The sequence below is a fragment of the Tachypleus tridentatus genome, chromosome 10 (genome assembly GCF_004210375.1).
Source record: "Tachypleus tridentatus isolate NWPU-2018 chromosome 10, ASM421037v1, whole genome shotgun sequence".
NCBI classification, from domain to species: domain Eukaryota; kingdom Metazoa; phylum Arthropoda; class Merostomata; order Xiphosura; family Limulidae; genus Tachypleus; species Tachypleus tridentatus.
In genome coordinates this window covers 190,651,411-190,675,215 of record NC_134834.1, presented here as the reverse complement: position 1 = coordinate 190,675,215, position 23,805 = coordinate 190,651,411, and the positions used below count along the sequence as shown (strand labels likewise).

The 23,805-nt window shown below is 35.1% G+C and overlaps 1 pseudogene across 1 annotated transcript in view; it reads left to right on the top strand.

Annotated features, from left to right (window-relative positions):
• Positions 1 to 6,046: 6,046 nt before the first annotated feature.
• LOC143227835 (uncharacterized) overlaps positions 6,047 to 23,805 on the top strand; it is a 35,772-nt pseudogene continuing 18,013 nt past the window's right edge. The window contains exons 1-2 of the transcript XR_013015105.1: positions 6,047 to 6,270; positions 21,623 to 21,686. The product of XR_013015105.1 is annotated as an uncharacterized LOC143227835 (transcript). The remainder of the gene's footprint in view (positions 6,271 to 21,622; positions 21,687 to 23,805) is intronic.

Genomic DNA, 23,805 nt, shown 5'->3' with positions numbered 1-23,805 from the left:
TATAAATAGGTTGTTGTTGTTTTCTTTTCCTTTGTATGTGAAAAAAGTAAAATAAATATCCTTACTTGATTAAATCCAATAATATTTAACATAAACTTGTCTATTTTACTACTAATAATAACAAATCAGACTTAGAGCTAAATGTTTCATTTCGTCTTAGTTCCTGGGAAGCAAATTTCAATGTAAATGAATGATATACGTTATTCTTAAACGAAAAGCTTTAATTTGCTAAAATAATTTCATCTATGTAATTCACTTTACTCGGTTAAAATGGATGTTTATTACAGTAAAACAAGAGGAACTCATCCTAATGTTTGATTTTCTTTTTATCCTCAACCAATAAAACAAATGAATAAGAGCTATTACATACAATAAAAGTATAGGTCTGGTCTGATGTTTGTTTGACTCACGTTGTTATTGTTCGGATTTTTGCTTCAAAACGTTAATTACGCCAGAGAAAAATCCGCCCCGGTCTTATTTATAACTTCCACATTAACAAAATAATGAATAAAAGATTAAAATTAAAACATATAGTCTTCTATTGTTACCTTCATTTAAATAATAATAATTAGTATAAAACATCTGCTATGATATATTTAAGGATATGTTATCCAAGAATGACACAGATCAAAGAATAATCAATGATTACTTAAATTTGCAGTTGATATTAAGGTCTTGGGTATTACTAGCTGTGAAGAAGACGCTGCTGATTTACAAAATGATTTTGATCATTTAATGAGTTGGGCAAATAAATGGCAGATAGGGTTTAATTATAATAAATGCAAGATAATACATGTGGATTATTATAATTTGAATTATAAATATAATTTGGACCGGAATAACCTTAACAATGTCATCAAATAAATGGATCTTGGTGTAATAGTTCATCAGTCTCTAAAGCTATCTAAGCAGTGTACTGTTGATAAAGGCAGGGCAAAAACGAGTTTAGGGTTTATCTACAAAAATATTGAATACAAGTCTAAAGGGGTTATAATTTTACTTTACAGATTACTGGTTAGGACACATTTAGAATATTGTGTTCAGTCTTGTGCTACTTTTATTAGGAAAGGCATCGAGTTGTTGGACAGAGTTCAGAAAAGGGGATACTAGAATGGTGTTTGGTATCGAGATATTATCTTAGGAGGAGAGGTTGACGTCTCTCAAATTGTTTTATGTAGAAAAAATAATAAGTGTTAGAGGGATCTAATTGAGTTGTTTGAGATTGTAAAGGGAGTTGATAGTGTTAATGCATTCTTTTTCATATTTAATAATCAGAATATCAGTACTAGGGAACACAAGTATACATTTGGCAGTGCAGGAGTCATCTTCAGTTAAACTAGTTTTATTTTTGTAACAGGATGATTGGCCTTTGAAACGGGTTGTCTTCAGATGTTGTAGAGGCAGTAAATTTAAGTGACTTTATGAAAACGCTTGATAAATATATTAATGATAAGAGCTGGCTATAAAAGTTTTTTAAAATTATTTTAATTTGCTTTAGAGGATGGGTAGCTGATATGGAACAACAGATCCCTTGTTGTTCCAAAAACGTTTTGTTATATTAAAATTTGAAAATAATTTAAACTAACCGCACATATTACCTCCATAAGATTATAACTCTAACTGAAAGAAAAAATTGAAAAAGAAATTTACACCTTTATATGGTGATAACTATTTATGAAAATAAAAATCGGTAAGGTCACATAATTGTATTTAACGATATTACTGTGTAGTAGTGTACTATAAAAAGTCATACTACTAATTCAATCAAAATGATTGTTTCTGACTGGTTTAAAAATTTACATCAAGGTATATGATAGAGCTATCTTGTCAAGAGTAAATGTTATCAATAAAATAAGTGTGTTTGTTTGTTTATTAATTTTGTGCAAAGCCACACGAGGGCTATCTATGCTAGTCGTCCCTAACTTAGACTAGAGGAAAGGCAGCTAGTCATCGTCACACACCGCCAACTCTTGGGCTACTCTTTTACCAACGAATAGTGGGATTGACCGTAATATTATCACGCCACCACGGCTGAGAGGGTGAGCATGTTTAGTATGACGGGGTTTGAACCGCGACCCTCAGATTACGAGTCGAGCGCCCTAACTACCTGGCCATGCTGGGCCTATAGTGTTTGATCTTCTCTCGAAGTTAAAGTAAAAACTGAAAGCATATTTTCCTCTTTTATTTTTTTATCGTCTTATAATGTTTTTTTCTATTGTCTTCTAATTTTGTATTGTTTGTTTACAAGGCCAGATTATGGAATTGGGATAACCTGAACAAAATTTATAGGGAAGATTTTAAAACTGAATTTTATAAATACGTAAGATAGAAGTTCTTTTTTTATTACGGTTGGTGTAAGCAGTCTCCTAGTGGCATAGCTCTGTGTGAGTGAACAACCAACATTAGAAATTGTATTTGGAAACCCGTGGTGGGCAGAGTACACATTACCTCTTGTTTAGTTTTATGTTCAACTTTAAACAAACAGGTTGAACAATGTATAAACACAATTGATGGATAATAAACATACAAAATAATAAATGATATATTTGCATTAAAGTAAGCACAGCAAATGAGTTTGTTAAACAGACCAGCAAATATTATGAAAGAACATTTATAGAAATATGTTAATGAAAAATTACAACATAATTTGTATAGTGGTACTGTTGCAAACATATATATGTAAAAATGACTGGTATGGATTGAGATTTTTTTTATGTAAAGGAGTGAACAACGTTTCGACCTTCTTCAATCATCGTCAGGTTCACAAAGAAAGAAAGAGGTAACTGCTCGACAGCTGACCACATGTTTGAAGACGGTTGTGTAATTGAGGGTAGGAATGTAGAGGGCGTGCTTAGATGTTTGATTATATTTATTAATATAGGTATAAAGGTGTCACTTTGTATTGGTTTATTTTCAGCAGAAAAATAACCAACATTTGGCAAAAACTAGTAACAAATTATAACATTCCAGTTAATAGCAAATTTATTCAAAAACCAGGCACAAAACTGAGGTCTATACTATGTAAAAACTACACTGACAAACACTACACTAACATTATTTATAAAATACAATGTGATAACTGCCACGACTTCTATATTGGAGAAACAAGTAGAAAAATGGAAACCAGATTCAAAGAACATAAAAAGTCACCTTCACACGTTTTCGAACACTGCAAATCAAATAAACAAAGCATAACTACAGAAAACACCCAAATACTAAATAATTAAACAAAGATAAACAAGCGCAAAATTAAAGAAGCCTTACTTATATAACAACTCAAGCCCAAAATAAACCAGTTTAAAGGAACACCTTTATACATATATTAATAAATATAATCAAACATTTAAGCACGTCCTCTTCATTCCTACACTCAATTACACAACCCCCTTCAAACATGTGGTCAGCTATCGGTCAGTTACCTATTTCTTTCTGTGTGAATCTGACGATGATCGAAGAAGGTCGAAACGTTCGCTCTTCTACATGAAGTTTACTCTAACCATACTATCCGTTTTTACATATACATTTTTCTCTACAAGTGGGTTTTCTCGTTTTCACGGATTATTGTTGCAAACATGTTTTTCAATAAGAAATAATGTTTTTGTTTTGTTTTTCTCTTAACCAGTTTTATTGTAAGCTTTCAGCATAGGCCTGGCATGGCCAAGCGTGTAAGGCGTGCGACTCGTAATCCGAGGGTCGCGGGTTCGCGCCCGCGTCGCGCTAAAACATGCTCGCCCTCCCAGCCGTGGGGGTGTATAATGTGACGGTCAATCCCACTATTCGTTGGTAAAAGAGTAGCCCAAGAGTTGGCAGTGGGTGGTGATGACTAGCTGCCTTCCCTCTAGTCTTACACTTCTAAATTAGGGACGGCTAGCACAGATAGCCCTCGAGTAGCTTTGTGCGAAATTCCAAAAAACAAACAAGCTTTCAGCATTTACCACGTGTCATTGCCTTGTACTTGAAATATCACAGACATAAGAAAATTAAATTTATGTGTGCATATCTACATTTTTTTTGCACAGTGGTATAGACTAAAATAATTCTCGATATCTAAGCTTTATTTAATTCCTAAGAGATCTAAGATAAAGGGAATTCTTGCATTATGTGACTTTACAGAGCAGATGGGCGTGTCTTTGTTATGATATGCAAAAAACAAAAACAACTTTCACAACATTGACCTTTTATCAACTTAAAATTATGTATATTTCAGTGGCTTTTAGCTATTACGTATAATCTGGTTACCTTTCTTATGATATCTTTATGGAAAGGCTCTATGTTGTAGACAGTCAAGTGGTTTTCATTAATATTAAAGCTCACAACCTTTTAAATAAAAATACTGTATTAAGTAAAGTGACTAGATGCTATATCTATCTGCTAAACTTAATAGTGTTGTCAGCTATATTTTTAATTCTGTAATTTATTTGTTAGTTCTAGGAAGATACAGATTTTAATAATGATTTAAGTATTTTAATTTGACTTTAGAATTTTTTCGTACACTGAAAACTAGATTATAAATACGACACAGTTAAGACGATTGTAGATTGTTTTCCAAGAAGACTATTGAGTGAATCAGTTATATGTGGTTTTGTGAAATATTTGGTCATATGTTAGCGTTTGCATTTATTGAGTAATTTATACAAATAAGATGACTTAAGATCAATTCCATCAGTGTTAGAGAGAGTTGAACGTCACTTGTAACGTTGGTCTACAACAGTTTAAGATAGATTGCAAGTGTTCACTCTTGTAGAAACGTTAAAAGAGAAAATAAATGAATATGTTATTGTTAAATAGACTGACGTTGAATTAATTTTACCACATAATTTAAAATAAAGAAAACCGTACGAGAATAGTGCGTAACTGTTAAAAACCCCGCAAGCTCATCGGTAAACTTTATGGCGTCAAGTGTTATGTATCGGGTATGATCCTTACGGCGGACCCAACAAAGGTATCCGATTGTGCAGCTTTACGCTGAGACAAATTAACATTATTATTTGAGAGAAAAAAAAAAGACTTATCAGCTTCTTGAACTCTTCTTATAAAATTAGTTAATACAAATTTACCCAAGAAAGTTTTGCCACGTTGACTATCCACTAAATAAAATCTATACTCATCGTTCTGAAGTATTTCTCATAATAATCTAAATTTATTTCCAGTTAATTTCATATTGCCAAGGGTTTAAGAGTACGGTTATATTTGAATATTAAAGTAATTTCAAAATACTCAGACTTAATTTCACTGTTACTTTTTGAATATGTATAGTAGAGACTAGGTGTCAGAACTTAATTAGTAATTGTTATTATTTCACATTATTTTGAAAAACTCCATGTTTTATATATGTAAAACGACCGAAGAAGGTCGAAACGTTGTTCGTTCCTCTACATAGTGCTTTCTCTACTCATACTGGCCGTTTATACAAGTAGAATATTCTCTACAAGTGGGTTTTCTCGTCACGAAGCTTCTTGTTTTATATTATAAATATCGAATTTCACAAAATATTTTGTTTGTTTTTGAATTTCGCACAAACCTACTCGAGGGCTATCTGTGCTAGCCGTCCCTAATTTAGATGGAAGGCAGCTAGTCATCACCACCCACCGCCAACTCTTGGGCTACTCTTTTACCAACGAATAGTGGGATTGACCGTCACATTATAACGCCCTCACGGATGAAAGAGCGAGCATGTTTGGCGCGACGGGGACGTGAACCCGCGACCCTCGGATTACGAAGTACACGCCTTAACGCGCTTGGCCATGCCGGGCCTTCACAAAATAACTTAATAAAAGTTGTATCAGTTCAAGGTTACTGTAGAGTGTTATAGTTTCATCCAACTAAGCAGTAAGCATTATCTCTAAATATCTAAGCTTTTACATTCTAAAGTTCATGCGTAATCAGTATGTATATATCTTTAAAACATACACATTCATGGATACATAATACATATATGTGTGTGCATTCTAATGATATTTGAATAACGATATTACTACCCATGTATTGACAGTATTTATCTTTAAAAAAAACTCTTAAAATGATAATAAAAGTTGCGTCACTTTTCAATAACCAATTGAGATGCTGCTAATTGTGCACGCGTTCTCCTGCATTCGACAGTGAGCGATAAAAGAACAAAGTGAAAAGGAGGGATAACATCAGAGAAAGTGGACGGAGGTTGGGAGAGTTTTTTTTAACTCTATTAAAGTAATTCCATCATCAAAATCATGTCAGAACCCGAAAAGAAAGAAGTTGATAAACCAAGGACTGAAAAAGTCAAGAAAGTACTTGGTAAATTTTAAAAAAAGTAAACGACAGCTAGGCTTTTCTTTCTGACTGTGTGTAACTTAAGCCTAAGTTCGATTTAGAAATTAAATTCGGTAAATAGGATTAGGCCTAATATTAATGTTTAGGGTGAAAGTTTCGAAGTCCGAGATTATTTAAATTATCGTAAAACTGTTTAGTTTTCTCCAATATTAAGATATTGCTCAAATTGCAGGGACACCTTAGAAGGAACAAATAACTGCCTTTTATGGTAATATTGATTATTTATGCCAAACACACACACACACACAAATAACAACCTTATTGTTTGCATTGTTTAATTATATATGTTTCACTGTTAAGTCTGTCGCTCTCTGTTGTGGACTTTTCTTTTTTAAGTTTTACTTCTTTATTTAAAGTCCGTTTCTGATCATGTTGAATGCCACAAAGTAAATATTTTTACCCAGACTTCAGCTGAACTCTGGTAGTATCAGATTCATGGTTAAAACATTAGTGAATATAAGTGAAACATTACCGGTTTTGGCTGGAAATGGTATATTTACCAACTATTAATGTATTATGACTTATTTAATCAAATGACTCAAACTTGGCAAAGTTCATATTGTATCAGGTAAGCATGAAAAGTAAAATACAAAGCTTGCATTTTTTCTGATTTACTTGTTTGTTCACATTTGATGTGAGAGGGGAAACATTTAGGTACATTTAAAAAAAAAGCAAATTACTATAAAACATGTAATAACAGTTTATTTTAGGATGGTTAAATAATTTCAAAGGTTATTTATAAACACCAGTAACCTAAATCTCAAAGGTTCTTTGATATGATTTAATTTTGGTGGGAAGAAAATGTGCTTATTGGTCTAGATTTGATGTGTTATTAAATATGTCTTGAAAAAAAAACTTGTTCAGAAGCACAAAGTATTGGGATTGATGAGTTTGTACCTTTATTAAAATAGGTTATATTATACAGACTTGCACAGTTCAAATGCTTGTATATCTGTGTATGTAATAAATTTTTTTCAGGATATGAATGTGTGAAAAGTTGAATAGTTTTATAAAAATGTTTCATTTATAGTGTATCTATTTCACAGCATCAAGTATTATTTCTTTTAATTCTTTCAATACTTTGTTAAGAAAAAGCTTGGAAAATAAAATGTTTAGGATATAAGATATAACATTACTGACTTGTGTCAAAATTTGTATTGTTTCAAATAAACTTTCTACTTTCAGTTATTGAAAATTCTTCATTAAATTTCATTATGTTAATAGGTGAGAAATAAGTTTTATTTGGAAATTTAACAAGGAGCACTTGTTTTATAACTAAAATCAGAATTAGCACACATTTAGCAGCAGGAGCACTGAAAAATGTGGTTTATGTTCTTATGTTTCAAGTATTTTTGTGTTATGGAAGTAAGTTATGAAGTTTTATTTAGTGTTTTGGGTTTTGATTTTTTTTTGGTCATGACTAAGAGCACTGGATTATTTTCAACCATTTTTCAATGGGTTTGATGAAATGTGTATCTTCACAAAATTTGGTACACTTTTGGTACAGGTTGCAAGTCTTTTTTACAAAAACAATATTTTTATTAAAGGTTTGTTTATTAACTAAAAATATTGACTTTCATAACTAGTCCAGTTGGAAAGTGATTTTAATTCTATTATTTAAAGAAAAAGTCATTTGCCCTGAAAATCTCAACTAATGTGTGTGTGTGTGTGTGTAACTCTTAATTAAATGTTTCAAACTGAAGATGATCTAAGTAGGTTGAAACATTGCTTTGTACTTTATTTTAAAGTTGTAACACTTATACCAGTCTAGAATACACTTTTACTTCAAGTGGGTTTTTCGTCATCAAGAAACATCTAACTTAAACTTGTGCTTTATTCAACATACAAAGTGATTTTTATAAAAATTCAATATTTGTGTTTTTTAAACATCTAGTTTTAAATTAATGAATTAATTAATATATGACTAAAATTTGAATTATGTACAGTTTGATAACAAACTTGTTAATATAAATTTATAAAATAAGTAAAGTGAAAGCTTTGAATGCAGATCAACATATGTGATGTTATGACCTTTGATTCATGACCTGTCACAGTAGGGTTAAATTCCTTCTTATCCAACTGAGATTTGATCTAGTGCAAGCAGTATTTCTCAGACTGAGGGCTCGTGACCCATGCCCTAAGTTTCATAAATGTTGAAGAGTGGTTTGTAAAAGTTTTTTTAAATTAAGTTTATAAATTAAAACACTTTTGAATACAGCTTTTCATGTACAGTAATCTTTTTCAAAACAGATAGGTTTGGGTGTCAACAAAAAATTTTAAATTAAATGGGTCCTTGGGTTAATAAAGTTTGAGAACTGGTGCTTTACAGTATTGAAATTAAACCTAGTAATTGAGAGAAACAGAATATAACTGTTGATGTAAGAATATTTGAGATGAATTTGCTAAGTTTGAGGAATTTCTGTGTTACAGTTCCAATTTCATTAGTCTTGATTGAAACAACAGATAACAGCAAAGTATACAAAAATGAAAGATCAAATGTATATTTTAATTGAAATTAACATTTTGCAGATGTAAAAATAAACTGTAAATGTGAGCTGTCCTTATAACCTAAAATAATTTTAAGAATAGATATACACACACATTGAAAAACAATATTCAGCATTATCAAGGTCACTTCTTGATCTGAAGTACAAATGAATGACGTATTTGTATATTTTAATATTTCAATAATTAATAATTGGAGGTCACATTACCTTTCTGACATTTGTTAATTTTAATTGGAATGTAGTGGATTTTTTTTCATGAATGAAAAATTTCATTACAAGGTAGTGGGACTGAAAATATTTTATAGATTTGTATTTCAGAATGATGGAAAAATTAAATATCACTTTCGTGACTAACTTTGTTGATGTGATCCATCTTGGAACTATTTTGTTACAATGACATTGTCTAGTATCTCAGAAAGTAGTAATTATATCTCAGCAAAATAAAGATATGAGGTTCTTGTATATTCTAGCTTGTTAATATTGGAAATTTGAGTTCCCAATTCATATAAAGCGATAGACTTAGTATCTTAACATTGCAAACATCCAGTTTAACATTCAACATAACACATGACTTGCAAAAATCATTACTTGTGTTCTTTTAACATATACTTTTAAATTAACTTCTATGTAATATTAAAGTTTGACTTATCTACAACTTGATACTAAACTTATTGACAAAAATTTCATCATATAACAGTAAAATAAAATTTTAAATGTAAGTCAACAAATGAAATGACCTTTCACCTGCAGCAAAAGGGTTAAACTACTTTTTATTTCAATTAGTATAGCATAAAATCTTATCTAATAATCCATATTTTAATGGTATGCAAGTTTCAAGTTCCTAATTCTACATGTGGACAGATGGTCAAGGCACTCTTCATACCTTGAGGGTTGCACATTTGACTCCCTGTCATACCAAACATGCTTGCCCTTTCAGCCCTGGAGGCATTATAATATGATGATCAATTTCACTATTCATTGGTAGAAGAGTAGCCAAAGAATTGGTAGTGGTGGTGATGACTAGCTGCTTTCCTTCTTGTCTTACACTGCTAAATTAGGGATGGCTGGTGCAGATAGCCCTCATGTAGCTTTGCACAAAATTTAAAACAAACCAAATCTAATTATACAAAGAAATATTTTTTACATCCTGAACTTCCCCAGGTATGAGACACATGACATTTTCTCTTGGCATCTTGTAGTCTTTACTTTTTTCCCACCACCCCTTGAAAGAGTAAGAAGTTAAGCATATATTACTCAACTTAGAAGCGTTATTGTTAGGACAAAATATTACTTTCTGGCCTTCAATTTTGTCTGGTTATAGAATTATCAATGGAAAAAATCAGACCCTTTTTCCCACATCCACTTTTCACAACCTTTCTTAACATTTCTCTCTCATATTTAATTACAGATTAGCTATAACTTGTAGGAGGTTTTTATCTGTCGAATGATGTGTTCTAAAGAGATGATTTCACCAGAATACAAGCAATGTTCCAGTGAGGAATTTTAACTTGAATACAAGCAATGTTCCAGTGAGGAATTTTAACCAGAATACAAGCAATGTTCCAGTGAGGAATTTTAACTTGAATACAAGCAATGTTCCAGTGAGGAATTTTAACTTGAATACAAGCAATGTTCCAGTGAGGAATTTTAACTTGAATACAAGCAATGTTCCAGTGAGGAATTTTAACTTGAATACAAGCAATGTTCCAGTGAGGAATTTTAACTTGAATACAAGCAATGTTCCAGTGAGGAATTTTAACTTGAATACAAGCAATGTTCCAGTGAGGAATTTTAACTTGAATACAAGCAATGTTCAGTGAGGAATTTTAACTTGAATACAAGCAATGTTCCAGTGAGGAATTTTAACTTGAATACAAGCAATGTTCCAGTGAGGAATTTTAACTTGAATACAAGCAATGTTCCAGTGAGGAATTTTAACTTGAATACAAGCAATGTTCCAGTGAGGAATTTTAACTTGAATACAAGCAATGTTCCAGTGAGGAATTTTAACTTGAATACAAGCAATGTTCCAGTGAGGAATTTTAACTTGAATACAAGCAATGTTCCAGTGAGGAATTTTAACTTGAATACAAGCAATGTTCCAGTGAGGAATTTTAACTTGAATACAAGCAATGTTCCAGTGAGAATTTTAACTTGAATACAAGCAATGTTCCAGTGAGGAATTTTAACTTGAATACAAGCAATGTTCCAGTGAGGAATTTTAACTTGAATACAAGCAATGTTCCAGTGAGGAATTTTAACTTGAATACAAGCAATGTTCCAGTGAGGAATTTTAACTTGAATACAAGCAATGTTCCAGTGAGGAATTTTAACTTGAATACAAGCAATGTTCCAGTGAGGAATTTTAACTTGAATACAAGCAATGTTCCAGTGAGGAATTTTAACTTGGATACATTGGAACCACTCTTGTTACATAGTCAGAAAAATTGTGAAGGTAGGGGAACTTCTCTACTTTTTGGATGTGTTAGTTTGTTTTTAGTGCATTATTTAAAGTTGAGTGCATTACTTGTGCGTGCCATTTTTCCGCTGAAACGCAGATTTCCGCAGTTTTCAAACGGCCAACGATCACCCACGAGATTCGTGTAAATTTGAGGAGAAAATATGAGCGATTTGGGGGCCGGGTAGGTGGTTTTTGAGGAGAAATCGTATTTTTTCAATGTTTATTGCAGACAAAAAACAACTGACCGCCATCTTGGAGGCAGTCTCGTTTCGTCTCGTGGTGTGGTATCGTGTGCATACCAGACGATAAAATATTCTCTACATTCCAAAGAAACAATAGCGATTGAAATGTTTAAAAGGAAAGATGTTCATTTTGATCCTGTAGACAAGAGAATGTGTAAGGACATTAGATCAGCAGCTTCAAAGTATACCTCAAAGCTGAGGGAGAATCAGAAGAAAACAGCTGAAAGGCTTGAGGCCTATGGTTCTGTGAAATCTGGCCTAGCCACCTTGGCTAAAGAAAAAGTCCAGAAAGCCGCAGAGGCACAGAGAGCTGCCCATTCAGAGAAGGAGAGAAAAAAAGCTCGGAAGAGAGCACTGGAAACCCTTGTCTCGAAAAAGAGGAAAGTAGCCAAGATTGATTAAAGGAAATTAAGTGATTTGAAATTTGACTGTAATTTATGCAGTAGAGCAGAAGTTGATATCAGTGACTGAAAAACATTTTATTATTATCTGCAGCATACAGTGCCAGTGGTTTATTTTAAAGCATATCATTAATTTTATTTTGAAGCAATGTCAAAGCTTTCCTTAATTTGCTGTTTCAGTTTGTATTGTGAAAGAATGAAAAATATACTGATATTAAGGTACCAGTAATTTACTGACAAGATTGTATAGATGAACAAGTTTTACTGTAGGTAGTCATGTAGAGTAATTTTAAGTAATTTGAAATTTTAATGGAATACATGCAGCAGAGCAATAGTTGTTGATGTCAGTGACTGTACAAAATTTAATTTCTGAGGCATATCACTGATATCAGTAGTTTAATATTGAACCATATCAGTAGTTGAATTTTTAAGCAATGTCATAGCTTTCCTTCATATGCTGTTTTAGTTTGTATTGTCAATTTGTGAAAGAATGGAAAATTCACTGACATTAAGGTACCAGTAGTATAATGACAAGATTGCATAGATGAACAATTTGAACTGTAGGTAGTCATGATTAGTCAAAAGAGTAATTTTATGTGATTTGAAAATTGTATGGAATATATGCAGCAGAGAAGTAGTTATTGGCAATGACTGTAAAACATTTAATTGGCAGCATACCAGTAGTTGATGATGATGATGTTATTGATGACAAAAAAGGATAATAATGAAATGATTTGTATTTGAAATATTTACTGAGTTATTTTGGCTTTATTAACTCATATTACTAATATATTTTGATTTAGAAAAAAATTAAACTGAATAAATAGCAAATAAACAATCTTAAATTTCATTTATTTACTTTTTATTTTATTTGTTAATTTTAGATATTTTGATATATCTTCTAAAAAATGAATGCAAATTAAAAGAATAAATTAATCTGCTAAAAACTGTAAATGAAATTTATAGTTTTTATTAGTTTGATTTAGTGTTTTAATTTCCTTTTGTTATTTTATATGATATATATTGTGTACTTTTCCAACATTGCAATGTCAAAAAACATAAAGAAATTATGTCCCAGATTGCACCAAATCATACCAAATAGCATCCATTTTTTTAAAATTTCCCGGGGGAGCATGCCCCCGGACTCCCCTAATCAAGCGCGGCTGTGCCGCGCTGTGGCGCACCTGGCGCCAGGCGATATACCTTTTCCTCTTTTTTTCATAAATGTCATTGGCATGCCTGATTACTATCATTTTTAAAATTAGGTTTAAATGTCATTGAAAGTCAATAAGAAAGAAGAGTGGGTTAGCACTTTATTCCTTGTTTTTCATTTTTATTCTTTATTATTATAAAAGGAAATAAAATGTATAAATATGGGTATTTTTAGGTTAGTTAATATTAGGTGAAATAAATAACACAATAAAAATGTTTCATGAGGCATGCCCCTTGGTGTGGATTCCTGTAAGTGGTGAGGGGACCTCCCAGGGAAGGTTCTGTTCTTTCAGTTTACCTGCTCTGGGATCTGAACATCCACCCACGTGTTTGCTGTGCGTGGTGACGTGTGAAGGGGGGGAGGAGAGGATCCTGGTGATTGAGGGGTCTAACCCTAACACACCACTTTGGCCTTGAATTCCTGCAGACGGGCGGCCTTTGGGTGGCCCTCCTTGGGCCAATCGGCTGGTCCACTTGGGCTAGAGTCAACCAAGTACCAGTGTTGGAAGTTTTCAATGGGTGTTGTGGACATTGTGTCTGATGCTGGTGTTTTGGTATAGTGCTCATGAAACCCTGGAGTTGCTGCAGTGTCCTTGCATGATATTGTAATGTGTCCCCTCGTAGGGCTCCATGGTGGGTGGGGTCAGTGGGTACTGAAATTTTCCTTTTTCCTATGGATCCTCCAACAAAAAAATTTAAATAAAATAGTGAAAAAACAGTCAATAGGTAAATGACCACGTCTTGAAGACTGAGCAGCAATCTGTAACACCTGTACCCCATTTTCTTATATTACATTCTCTTTCAGAAAAGCCTTCAGGGCAAATGTCCCCCTTTTTTATTCAGAAAGGACAAGAGGGACTTGTTGGCTCTCCAAAGTCAGTAAAGAAGCTTCGATCTGGAGACATATTGGTTGAAACATCCACATCCCAATACAGTGAACACCTCTTGAATTCAACGGCAATTGGGGATGTACCTATTGAGGTTACCCCTCATGATACCTTGAATTCATCTCGAGGAGTTATTGTTGAGAGGGATTTGAAGAACATCCCCGAGTCAGAGATTCTTGCTGGTTTCTCCACTCAAGGAATTTCTGCAGTGAGGCGCATCTCCACTCGCAAAGACGGAGTTGCACTGCCGACAAATATCCTCGTTTTGACATTTACATCTCCACGTGCACCTGCCACCATTAAGGCAGTTTGTCTAATTTGCAGGGTATGGCCGTACATTCCAAACCCTCTTCGATGTATCCAATGTTAAAGGTTCAGCCATTCAAAGACGTCCTGTCGTGGTTCCCTGACATGTGCTCGTTGTGGTGGCAAGGACCACGATGCCTATGAGTGTCACAAGGACCCACATTGTGTCAACTGCAATGGTTACCACCCTTCCTACTTTTGTTCTTGCCCAAAATGGTTGGAGGAAAAAGAGGTGCAGCATTTGAAAAAGACTTGTAACATTAGTTATCCTGAGGCTCGGAAATTGCTGTCTGCCACTCCATCTTGGACATATGCTGCTGCACTTCGTTCCACAACTACAGTGGGAGTGCAGACAGATATCTCTGTACCTCCAAGAGAATCGTTTTCAAAACAAATGAAAAGCCTTTTGACCTCCATGGTTAAAAAGGTTGATGAATCGACTTCAACACCCATCTCTGTTCCTCCCATAGAGTCCAACAATTCTCAAGATCCACATCCTTCGGTTTCAAATACAGGCATTTCTTCTGATACATCTTTTTCTCCAACCCCACGATGCAAAACAATCATTCGTTCATGTCTTCAATCACTGGAATCCTCTTCCAACAACAAAGACCTGCCCAGTCAACCCAGGTCAGGATCCATGGAGGTCGATAGACCTCCTCCAAATAAGAACAGTAAGGAAAAAAGACATGGTCATAAACAGAAGGGTTCTCCAGCCACTTTATGGTTTTAATTCTAATTTTTAATATTAGCCAAATTATAAGTTTATCTTTCAAGTCTTCATCAGAGAATATTTAATCAGCCACTTCGCCTACCTGTCATTAAAAATGGCCACCTTGATACAATGGAACTGTCGAGGTTTACGTTCTGATCTGGATGATATCAAAACACTGATTGCTTCCTACCATCCTGTATGTCTTTCCTTACAAGAAACATTTCTAAAACCTGCTGATACAGTCACTATTTGGCAGTTTTCTCTGTACAGAAATGACAGACTGTGTGATGGACAAGTACATGGAGGGGTGGCACTACATGTTGATCAGCATGTGCCCACCCTGTCTTTGTCACTCAACACACCCTTGAAGGCCGTAGCCATCCGTGTTTCCTTGGGTCGTACCATCATTGTTTGTTCTCTCTACCTGTCCCCTGGAGAGACATATGATCAATCAGACCTTGATGCTCTCGTTGAACGGTTGTCGTCTCCATTTCTAATCTTGGGGACTTTAATGGACATCATCCCCTCTGGGGAAGTGCTGTTATTGATAGGAGGGGTCACTCTGTAGAGCGTATGCTCTCTGATCACAATCTTTCTCTTTTCAATACTGGTTCGTCCACTTACTTTCATGCACCTAGTCAGTCCTTTACTGCTATTGATCTCTCGGTTTACTCCCCTTCATTATTCTCCCATTTTTCATGGAGGGTTGACAGTAACCCACTAGGCAGTGATCATTTTCCTATACTTTTGAGAGAGACTGGCCGTGGTCGATGCCACCCTACCTGCCTACCCCTGTGAAAGCTGGATCAGGCAGACTGGTCCACTTTCACTGCTCTCGCAGAACTTGATCCTTCCATCATCTGTCAGCCATCGATAGACGACTGTGTGGCAGAGGCAACTGACTGTATTATACAAGCAGCTGCTCAGTGTATTCCTAAAACCTCGACACGTTTTCCACGATATCCTTGTCTGTGGTGGAATCCTGCTTGCCACTTGGCATGGAAGGCTCAAAAATGGGCCTGGGATACTTTCCATAGATATCCCACACTTTTGAACCACATCGCTTTCCAACGGGCCCATGCGCATGCAAGGTGGGTAAGACGTCAAAGTCAAAAGAAATCTTGAATTAAGTTCACAACTAGCATATCTTCTACCACCAGTTTCAAGGTCATATGGGACAGGATTCGAAAGGTCAGTGGGCACTACAATTCTGTCCCCCTCTCCATCTTACTCTCTGATGGTCAAGAGGTAGCTGATGTCTGTAGCATCACCGATACTCTAGGTGAAAGCTTTTGCCGGGTATCTAGTACTTCTGCTTGTTCCTCCACCTTCTTGGCCATCAAGACTCGGACAGAATGTTCACCTCTTTCCTTTCGAACTGACTGTCTTTTTGACTATAATTGTCCCTTTACTCTGGTGGAACTGAAAATAGCCCTTCATCAGTCTGGCAGTACATCTGTTGGACCTGATGATGTACACTATGACATGCTGCACCATCTCTCCTGCTTCTCTTGATCTTCTGCTAATTGTTTTTAACTGGATCTGGCAGGAGAATATTTTTCCTGATGCCTGGCACCAGGCTATTATCTTACCTTTCTGTAAACCTGGGAAAGATCCCAAGATTCCTTCACACTGCCGTCCAATTGCTTTGAGGAGCTGTGTCTGTAAGACCTTTAGAGAGGATGGTTAATGCTCGTCTTGTTTGGTTCTTCGAATCAAACAACCTCCTCTCTCCCACCCAGTGTGGGTTCCGAAGACAGCATTCCACCAACTGACCATCTAATTCGACTTGAAACATCAATCAGAGAATCCTTTCTCAAACGCCAACATCTTGTTTCAATGTTCTTTCACATTGTGAAGGTTTATGACACAACATGGAGGTATGGCATTTTGCGAGACCTCCATATATATAATATATGGGTTACGTGGCCATTTACCCATGTTTATTAAAAAATTTGTAATGGACAGGAGAGTCCAATTTTGTGTGGGTTCAACACTTTCCCATTCTTTTGTACAGGAACTTGGGGTCCCTCAGGGCTGTGTTTTGAGTGTCACACTTTTCAGTATGAAGATAAATGCCATCACTGAACAACTCCCTCTCACTGTTGCAAACGGGCTCTATGTTGATGATTTTCACATCTCGTGTAAGTCGTCAAACATGAGATATATTGAGCGCCAACTACAAACTGCCCTCAATCTTGTACTGAAGTGAACTATATTGAACGGCTTTAATTTTTCTCTCTCTAAGACCGTTTGCATGCACTTTTGCCACCAGTGGGGTATCCACTCTGATCCTGAACTCTGTATCAGTGAAGTTTTGCTGCCAGTGGTTCCTGAGACCAAGTTCTTGGGGCTTATCTTTGACCGTAAGCTGACCTTTATACCACAATTAAAGCAGCTACGGGTCAAATGCACAAGAGCACTGAACATCTTCCGTGTCCTCTCTACTGCCATTTGGGGAGTGGATCGATGTTCTATGTCAAAGATATATCGTGCTCTTATTCATTCAAAACTCTACTATGGATCAATGGTCTATGGCTCTGCCAGACCCTCAGCCTTAACGATGCTGGACCCCATTCATCATCAAGGACTTCGACTCTGCACTGGGGCTTTCCACACCTCCCCAGTTTAGAGCTTATACGTGGAATCTCACGAACCTTCTCTGCACCTTTGCCATTTGCAACTGCCTTTTGTATTTTTCGGAACTTTTCTCCTTACCAAAGCATCCCACTTGAGGATGTGTTTTCCTTCCTCAGTGGGCCATACTTTTTCAAAACAGATGATCTGCCATTGCTCCTTTTGGTCTTCACATCCAGGTGCAATTGGATGAATTGGGTTTGTCCTTGGATAACATTGCAGAATCCACTGGTCAGCCCATCAACCCATGGCTTATTACAGCCCTCAAATGTGACCTTTCTTTAAGTAATCTGAAAAAGGTAGATACTCCCGATTAGAAGTACTGTCTTTTATTTACTGAATATCTTTCAAACAATCATTCCATTCCAATTTCTACGGATTGTTCAAAATCAGGTGACTCTGTGGGCTCTGCCACGGTTTGTTGCGGTTTGGTGGTTGCACGCAGAATCTCCTCTACAGCTTCTGTGTTCACTGCTGAACTGTACACCATATCTCTTGCCCTGGATCATATTGAAGCTGAGCAGTACTCCGACTGCACTATTTATACTGACTTCCTTAGTTTTCTGCTGGCCTTGGAATCACTTCACATTGGCTCACACCCTGTTCTTGCTGATATTCAAAACCAACTGGCCCATTTCTCATTAACATCTACTTATATCCAGTTTTTCTGGATGCCAGGCCATGTTGGTATTCACAGGAATGCACTTGCAGACGTGGCAGCCAAATCTATCTGCTCTGGCACTATCACCACTGTGCCTATTCCGTACATGGACTATGGTCCTGTATTCAAGTCTTGGCTCCGTGCCAGCTGGCAGTCCACTTGGAGTGAGCAACGTGAAAACAAGCTTTTTCAAATAAAACCCTGTATTGGGCTTTGGCCGTCTAGCTTCTGTAAGGTTTGGAAAGAGGAAGTTGTTCTAACTAGACTACGCATTGGTCACAGTTTTTTTAACTCATCGTTTCCTTTTATCTGGAACTGATGCACCAGTGTGTAGTTTGTGTAACACTCAAATCACTGTAAGCCACATTTTACTTTCCTGCCATCGTTACAACTCAACGACGGCACTAGTTTAAACATGTTCTGTCCCAGGGTTTGTCTGTGACATTGGACAGTGTTATTGCTGATGGTGACACTGTCTACCTTGATAAAGTTTTTAGTTTTTTAATGGCTATTAATCTTTTTAACCTCATTTAAATGTTTGTTATTTATTCATTACATTTTTATAATTGTGGTTCCCTTTTCAGCCTCAATCTCTAGTTGAATTTGACATTGTAAAAAGGCCAGAACATTAAATAACTCGACACCAGGACTGGAAAGGCCAACTTCAGGTGACTAATGCTGCTGTTTGAAATACCCGTTAGTTGTCCTGGCGAGTTGTTATTACACTTTTGCTGCATGTCATTTAACACTTTTATTACTTTACATTTTAGTACTGGCCATAATGACACATAACCAAGAACCAGGACTGGAAAGACTAATTTCAGGTGACTGATGATAGTTCATGTACTTACCTGTTAGTCTTCCTGGTGGGTTATGGTCATTACCATTCTGCTACAGGAAGTCCTTTCAATTTTGTAGACTGGATGTCAACATTAATTTCATGCCATTTTATGTTTTAATTGCTTTTTGTTTATACCTGTGTTTCCTTTTACAAATTTTACTACATTTACTTTACTTTTACCTTTTTACAGGACATTTGGCTGATTTTTATTGTGATTTTGCTATGTCTTTTAACACTTTCCTTATTTTACCTTTTGATAATGGCTGTTATGACAACATAACCCAGAATCAGGACTGGAAAGACCAACTTCAGGTGACTGACAGTGGTTCTTGTACTTACCTGTTAGTCTTCCTGGTGGGTTATGATCATTACCATTTTGCTAGAGAAAGTCCTTTACAACTTCTTTCACTCTGCTTTCTCTCTTAACATTGTAGACTAGGTGTTAACATTGATTTTATACTTTTTCTGTTTTTCAATGATGTTTTGTTTTACCTTCATTCCCTTTTGTGTATTTTACTACATTTAATTTTACCTTTTTACTGGACGTTTGGCGCAGATAGCCTAGCTGCTTTGATGAGGCATGAAGTGAGCATACAAACAGCACAAGGGAAATGAAGTTTGAGCATAACAAGCCTAGAGTGATTAAGATTTGTAATGGCTTCAATAGTAGTCAGACACAGTTCAATGTGCAATAAAATAATAAACTTCAACTATAAAGATGTGTGTACCATTACAAGTTTAAAGTTACTTAGGATAAACAAATGTAGTTTCATGTTACAATTTAAAGTCATCTTATAAAGAAAGAATAATTTAATTTCTTTTTGTGTTTACAAACTTTACAAGGTTGGTCAAATTGACCAATCCTGTTTTTAGCTAAATAGTGAAAGTTACATAAAATATAAAGTTTTACAGAGAAGAGAAACTTTGAAATGTATTGAGGTAAATTTGAGATTTTTGAGATCATAAGTATTTATAATCTTAACATAATCATCTAGTACAGACTATTCAAAACAAATAATAGACATCCTTGTGCAAATTAATTGAAACAAATGGTCATTTTACAATATTTTCAGCATGGCTCCCAGTGTAGGCTTGCTGCACCTGCCGATTTCCTCTAATTGTCATTTTTTCACACAGATGGTGTCATTAGCTGTGTTTTGCAGTACACTCTTTCGAAAATTGCGTTATAAAGGCAAGGAGACCAGTCAAAAAACAACTTCTTACCAACTCTAAGAAAAAACGATATCAGTGGGGTCTGAAATACAAAAACTGTATGCAAGAACAATGGAGGAAGGTGTTATTCAGTGACAAGACTCATTTTTTCATACAGGATCAAAGAAGTCTGCATGTTTGCAGATCTCCAGGTGAGAAACTTTGAGAATCTCACATTAATCAGTTCGTAAAACATCCCTTGAAGAAGATGTTTTGGGGCTTTTTCAGCTACTATGGCGTCGCAGAAGGTATGATGCAAGGACCACAATTCATCGAAGTTTTGCAGAGAAGAGTCATTCCAGATTTGAAAAAGAGATTTTCAGATGGATCTGGCATTTTTCAGGAAGATCTGGCTCTGTGCCACATGTTGAAACTTATGAAGAATTTTATGACGACAAGGCGAACAAAGGTGCTGGACTGGCCTGGAAACTCTTCAGACTTAAATCCTATTGAAAATCTTTGGGTGATTTGTAAAGAAAGACTTCGAGGAAAAGACTGTACTACAAAAGATAAGCTAATTGAGGCCATAATTGAGGTGTGGGACCATGATACAAAAATTAGTAAAGATTGCAGTCAACTTGTGGACTCTGCCAAAGCGAATTAATGATCTTCTGAAAAATAAAGGTGGCCATATCATGTATTAATTTGTGAGTAATTTTAGGATTCTCAGAAATAAAATGCAAAAAATTGTAAAAAATCGTAATTTTCAGTCTTGTTTCAATTAATTTGCACAAGGGTGTATATTAATTAACAAATCCTTGTTTTAGTTTATTAAAAATACTTCTAAAATGTTATATGTGTGAACTATTTATAATGTTTTCTGAAAAACTGCCAGTATTTCAAAACATATGCATGTATAGAGTGTAAGTATGAAATCTGTGTATAAATTAGGAGAAAGATGACACATGGATATTCAAATTGACTAAGACCACGTTGAGTGTTTTAATGAGCTGTGTGTGTGTGTGTGTATATATATATATATATATATATATATATATATGTGTGTGTGTGTGTGTGTGTGTGTGTGTGTGTGTGTGTATATATGTTTCTATGAATTACACTTTAATGTTTACCTCATTTTTACTAGACATTTTAATTTTGATATTTTTTATTTAAATCTACTATATTTTCGTATTGTTAGTTGCAAATAAGACGCATCTAAAAATTATTATTGTAGTATTTTATTTTTAAACTTTGTTATGTAGATTAGAAACAATTTTGTGATCTTTTTCAGCTACTCGGGTTTCTGGAACTGTGAAATGGTTCAACGTAAAGAATGGATATGGTTTTATAAACAGGTTAGTATAAATAAAACAGGCCTACAAATTTAAACTTTGTAAAAGTTGTTTTGGTTTTAATGACTGATTTTCCACAATTAAGCTATACAAATTTAGTAAATATTCATTTATCACAAATTTTTTTACAAATTGGGAATAAAAAGTTTTACTCAGAAACAAATTATTTCGTTTACTAAGGTGAACATTTTTTTTTATGTTCATTAAAAAAAAAACTACAGATTGAAAGAAAAAAAAGGGAAGAACACTTTTGTGAAATGTGTTTTAGTCTCTAAACTACATATTGTGGTATTTTATGCATTGTATTTGAAACATCTTGTTCAAATTGCCAGCAGTAATCAACCATCATATTGATGTTCCATCTTCTCTGATATCTCCTGTCCTGTCACTGATGTTTTGATGAAACCTTTCCACTTGTTCTTCATTGGTGGGACTAAGATTTTCAGAGAAATAGTCAATACGTGAGTGTAAGAAATTAACTTTCAAGCTCGTGACAAGACCCAACTCTTTGAATTTATTGAGCATATTATTGACAGTATTTTCATAATTTTGGTCCTGCTTGTTTCCTAAAAATTTGTCAGTAATGTTTTTAAAGGCAATCCACACATCTTTTTCAACTTTCCTCATTGTTCTAATGAACTGTTCATCCAAAGTCAATTTCCCAGTGTGAAGCCCAGCAAAAATCCCTTCTTTAAGTTTTGTTTCTAAAAGAGCTAGAATTATCTTTTGAAGATACTTGAAACAGTTGTCATGTTTGACTAAAGTTTTTACAAACTGTTTTGTCAAGCCACTTTTATGTAAGTGGAGGTACTAGGAATTTCTTTGTGTCAACCAAATGTTTTTGTTCAATGTTTTTTGATCCTTGTATCGGGTTGATTGTGTGGCCATTACTTCATCCAATGCTGATTTTGTGCTCTAGTGTCCCATTTAAAAAACAAAAAAACCCAAAAAATATGGAGATGCTATATAACTGGAAATCTTGACCCAACAATATAGAAAACTTTTAGGTCTCCACAAAGTGACCAACCATGTTTTTTGTATTGACCTTATATTATTAAGTTTGAGATTTTTGTACATTTCCTCTCGGTAAACTTTATGAGCAATAGAAACAGAACATATATATTACCATTGTGAATAGCACATTTATATCAGCAGTATTGTTGTACGAGGTCTGTTCAAAAAATACGAGGACTGCTTGAATTGCGCGGCTCCAGTTGGTTCCAGGGGAATTCACTTGGTGTCGCTAGGTTCGCACAGATCAGCTGATTACGACGCCATTTCCCGATTGCAGATATCTTCATTTGTGTATTAGCTACGCGGTTTTAAGTAAAGTGCGATTTTTTCGTTTGGCAGATTTCAGAATGAATGACCTGAAGGAGCAACGACTTGCTGTGAAATTTTGTGTTAAACTTGGAAAATCTGCGACTGAAACTTTTGCTGTGCTTAACACAGCTTACGGTGATGTTGCTATAAAGCGTACGGCATGTTTCAAGTGGCATGAACGTTTTAAGGATGGTCGACAGTCCATTGAAGATGATGAGCATCCTGGACGTCTTTCCACGTCAACTGACGACCCACACGTCGACAAAATCAACACCCTGGTGCGAGCAAATCGACGAAGAGTGTGGGATATCAGTTGGATCTTGTTACGATATTTTGACAGAAAAATTGAAGATGCACCGCGTTGCTGCGAAATTTGTGCCTCAGAACTTGTGAGTTTTTTGGCCAAACACTTGATCACTGTTCTTCCCTACCCTCCCTACTCACCTGACCTTGCTCATTGCGATTTTTTCTTGTTCTCCAAACTCAAAAGACCTTTGAAAGGAAGAAGATTTGAGACGATTCCAGAGATTAAGGCAAATGTGACGAAGGAGCTGGAGGACATTACAAAAGAAGCGTACCAGGACTGTTTCAACAAGTGGAAACACCGTTGGGATACGTGTGTGCGTTGGTGAGGAGAGTACTTTGAAGAGGTCCCAGACCTGTAACTTCTAAATAAAGTACATTTTGTTTTATGACGTCAGTCCGCGTATTTTTTGAACAGCCCTCGTACTAAACCAGTGAACCTTCTTGTATGTGTATTTTCTAAAAAATTTGCACATAACAGAGAAAAATGGATATT